The sequence below is a fragment of the Danio rerio genome, chromosome 20 (assembly GCF_049306965.1).
Source record: "Danio rerio strain Tuebingen ecotype United States chromosome 20, GRCz12tu, whole genome shotgun sequence".
NCBI classification, from domain to species: Eukaryota; Metazoa; Chordata; class Actinopteri; order Cypriniformes; family Danionidae; genus Danio; species Danio rerio.
In genome coordinates, this window is record NC_133195.1 from 58732501 (window position 1) to 58737500 (window position 5000).

The following is a 5000-nucleotide window of genomic DNA, read 5'->3' on the forward strand; positions in this document are numbered from 1 at the left end:
CTAACACCACTGCCAACAGCAGCCCAGCTCTCTCAGATGGACTCTCGTGCAGCTGCTGACCCGGCTCAGCTTCCAGCCAGTCTGGGGCTACAGAGATATGTCTGAGGCAGTGTGTGATGATGCAGGAGCCGCTCTGGTCTGTCATTTATATGAACTGTGTCTTGAATCGCAGTCAGTGTTGTCAAAAGCACACCAGGTCTGACCGGGGGGCTCACACTGACTCCAGTTCATCCACAGGACAGCGGACACATGCAGAGAAGTGTCACATTTCAGATATATTTCACACACACTGTAAATAAATGAATCTTGAGGCTTGTTTATTTATTTTCTTGTCGGCTTAGTCCCTTTATTAATCAGGGGTCGCCACAGCAGAATGAACCGCCAATTTATCCAGCAAGTTTTTATGCAGCGGCTGCCCTTCCAGCTGCAACCCATCTCTGGGAAACATCCACACACACACACACTCATACACTACGGACAATTTAGCCTACCCAGTTCACCTGTACCGCATGTGTTTGGACTGTGGGGGAAACCGGAGCACCCGGAGGAAACCCACGCTATGCAGGGAGAACATGCAAACTCCACACAGAAACAACAACTGACCCAGCCGAGACTCAAACCAGCGACCTTCTTGCTGTGAGGCGACAGCACTACCTACTGCGCCACTGCTTCGTCTTGAGGCTTGTAATTTTCATTTAAAAAATTGATGTGGTCATAAGGCTACTTTCACAGCATTGATTAGATTTTGATTAGAAAAGCTAAATCTGATTATTTTCTTTTAAATTCATCTAATAATGTAAATAACTCCTCAAAGATTTGGAAAACAATCAATTCCCTAACTGAAAAGCATCATCACATAGAACTTCCATCTCTCGTTATGAGAGGCTGTTAGTGATAAAAATGAAATGCTCAATTGTTTAAATGAACATTTCATAGCATCTGGATTTCTGTTGGACTCACTAAATGTTACCCAGGTGGATGAGTCAGCTATGCAGCCTGAGGTCTATCCAGCCTTGTAATTTTTCAAGCCAGTCAAGCCAGCTTTTTAATTTTTCACCAACTGCAACCTCAGAGGTGTGTAAAGCCCTTAAGAATTTAGATGTTTCTAAATCGCCCGGTCCTGATAAATTAGAAGCTTATTTTTTAAAGTTAGCAGCTGCTTTTATTGCTCCTTCTTTGACTCATATTTTTAATCTTTCACTTATAACAAATGAAGTCCCAGTGATATGGAAATCAATGTTTGTTCTCCCTCTGTTAAAAGGGGGAGACGCCTCACAAGCAAATAATTCCCGTCCCATTTCTAAGCTGTCTATCCAGGCTAAAGTCATTAAATCACCTGTAAACAATCAATTAAAGGAATTTCTTGAAATAAATAATATTATGTCAAAATTTCATTCAGGTTTCAGAAAGCAACACAGCACTATTACAGCGGTTTTAAAAGTATTAAATGATATTATTGATTCTGTGGACACTCGAAAACATTGTGCAGCCCTGTTTCTTGACCTCTCCAAAGCTTTTGATACAGTGGATCATACTTTGTTGTTACAACGCCTCAAAAGTATTGGTTTATCTGATCATGCTATTGGTTGATTTAAAAACTATCTTACAAATCGAAATCAATGTGTGCAAGTGGATGGCCTTGCTTCTAGTACTTTGAATGTAACTGAAGGTGTTCCACAGGGTTCAGTATTGTGGCCTCTTCTTTTTACTATATATATAAATAATATTGATCAAAATATCAAAAATGCCAATTTTCATTATTATGTGGATGATACAGTTATATACACGGCTGCATCTACACCTAATCTGGCCCTTTCTCAACTGCAGATCGCTTTCAATGTACATCAACAAAATCTATCTGAGTTAAAATTAGTTTTAAATGCCAATAAAACTAAACTTATATTATTTTCAAATTCAAAACAAGCCAAGCAAAAACTAGGCCCTGTTACTACTCATGGTGCAGAGATTGAATTAGTGTCCCAGTACAAATATCTTGGAATTTTAATTGATGATACACTTTCTTTTAGTACTCACATTCAGCAATTGGTGAAAACAATAAAAGTGATTTTAGGCCTCTATTTTAGAGGTAAGATCTGCCTTTCTTTTGGTGCTAAAGAGAAGCTGGTTTAGGCAACATTCATGTCGGCATTGGACTACGTTGATGTAATCTATATGCATGCTTCGTCTCAATGTCTGAATGCTTTGGATACTGTTTACCATGGTGCACTAAGATTTATAACTCATTTTAAATCCCTTACTCATCATTGAGTGCTGTATACTAGGGTAGGTTGGTCTGCTTTGTCCATTGGTAGGCTCAAGCATTTTCATATTGTTGTTTACAAATCTATACTGGGTTTACTCCATCATATCTCCAGAATTATATTTGTAAAAAGCCTGTTCTTAACTATGGTCTTCGCTCACAGGATATGTATTTACTCTCTGTCCCTAAAGTGCGGACTGAGATGGGGAAAAGGCTTTTAAGTACGCAGCACCTTTTGCTTGGAATAATCTGCAAACACAGTTGCAGTTCAAAGACTTGATTTCACTGCATGCTTTTAAAAAGACTATCAAAGCTTTAGAAGTTGAAACACAGGTTTGTAGATGTTTTGAATAGTTGTCAGTGTGATTCACGTTAACTGTAAATTGTGTTTTGTTTGTTGTCTGTTGGACTCATGTGACTTGTGTACTGCCTAATCTTGGCCAGGACGCTCTTGTAAAAGAGATTTTTAATCTCAATGTGTCTATCCTGGTAAAATAAAGGTTATAATAATAATAATTGATGATGTAATGTAATTAACTGTGTTGCTATATAATACTGTATATAAATGCTAATATTCGTTTGCTTAATTTTTCAGATTAATGAAGAAAATGTTCACAGTATTTTCCCACAAAAAAGGAGCCGTTTACTCAGGCAGATTTTGATTAAGAGAATAGATACCATCCAGCAGGTATTTTTATTTTTAATAATGTTATTTGTGTATTATTATTATTATTATTATGCAATATTGCTTATTTCTACAGTTTTGTTGCATCAGACCTCACATTAAATCAGGGATGAGATGAAAGCTGTCGTCCTCTGTTGCTGGTGTATTCGTATGAAAGAGAGGAAGAGCTCATCCCGGAGTGCAATGTAAGTGTCATAAGCTGTTTCAGATATTTAGGTTTTCAGAAAACTGCCTTTTATATTTGTGCATTTTTACAAAATACTGAAATATAGCTCAAACACTACATTGTTGAATGCACTATTGCTTGTATAAACATGGTTTGTTTTTATAATTTTTTTTCTTTGTTCACTAGTTTACATTTGGAAAACACCATTATTGGTCAGAATTCTTGTGTACTTGTGTTATAGTGTCAGGCAGCAGTGTTCACTCAAACATATTGGAGAATTGCTGTTCACAGAGATGCAAAGAAATGGTTTATGTACTAACTGTGTTTAAGTAAACATTAAACATTTGAAATACACAATTGCATAATTTCATAATAATAAACATAATGTTTATATTACAGTGTGGGAATGCACAGAGAACTGCCAGACGGATGACCAACCCTGAGCACTTCTGCAGGATGAGGGAGTCATGGCAGGCTTGGAAAATCTAGAATTGCTAAACTGGATTTATACAAGTCTTCCCCAAAATAAAATCACCAAAAACAAACTGATTTACGTTTCTGACACAAATTCACTGCAGCACCCTTTGGGGAAAGTTCACTGCATTGATTGATTGATTGTGTTGCTAATATTTTCAGATACAGCTTTTAATTTGGTTTTATATGTTATGCAATACACAAATTCTGCTGTAAATTTCAAATAGATTTGTTTAACGACTTGTATGTACCATTTTGTTATCAGTGGAACATGTAATAAAATGATATTTGGCAAAAATGCATTGAGCATGTATGTCACTATTAATTATGTTTTACATTTTATGAATGAGTAATTTTCATTAATAAATATGCGTAAAAAGTAGTTTATTTGCTTAAATTATTAAAGTGCATTCCATTAATAATATTGAAATCATCATCTACCACTCAAAAAAACTACTTTAAAAAATAGTGGTGTAAGACTTGAGATAACACAAATACTTTGATGAATTTTGACAATTCAAACATGAGCTGAAAACACAGAGGCAATCGGCTCCACAACACAGCAGGTGGGAATGCAGGAAAACCAGCTCCCCTCCTTTCCTCCAATTACATTTATAACATCTCCTGAAACCCACCCTGGTCACTCAGCCCGCTTTCACTCTACTCACACATAGGCTCATTTCAAAGTCTGAGTGTTCTAAATCAACCCAAGTGACTTTATCATGTCTGATATCATTTGAAATGTCTCAGTGCGACTGCTTCAATGGTCTCATTCCCTCAGAAATAGACATAATCAAAACAATAGATATATACCTTCAGGCAGGCCCGTGCAGAGACCGTCCAAAGGGCATGTGCAACCAAAGGGGGGTGGTTGGGGTGGGGTTGCTGCTGTTGCAGATCTGCAGAGTGGATGCGCGCATACTGATCAGCTGTGTTGTCGTGCGCGTACTCAAGAGCGGTGTTGTCGCGCACCTACTGAAGGGCAGGACCGAAGGTGTGTCGCGTCGCGGGGGCACTTTTGATCATTTTGGAAGGGCACTTTCTATCCAAGACTAAAAAGGGCATGTGCACTGCACAGGTTGAGCCATATGTGTGCACGTGCCTGCCTTCAGGTATCTGTTGAAGCACTGTGAGGCTGTGCCTTTCCTACAGGCAGACACTCTTCCACTGAATGCAAAAGCCTTTTATTATTCACACACCCCCTTCCTCAAGGAGAGGATTCTTGGATTGACTACTTAAGGGAAAGTTTCTTAATGTTCTGCGTGATTCTGCTACCCAGATCAGTCGTAGTGGATCTCTCACGCTCAATGTTATGTATAATTTGCAGTCAGGTCTGCATCTTTTAATCTTGGATTTGTCTTTGAGAATTTGATGTTTTGTATTGATGGTTTATGAATTGACTGAATGAATGGGCA

General features: G+C 38.0%; 1 protein-coding gene across 11 annotated transcripts in view; it reads right to left on the bottom strand.

The window, feature by feature from the left end:
• Positions 1-5000, bottom strand: part of plcb1l (phospholipase C beta 1-like) — a 152906-nt gene that overhangs the window by 29669 nt on the left and 118237 nt on the right. The window lies entirely within an intron of this gene.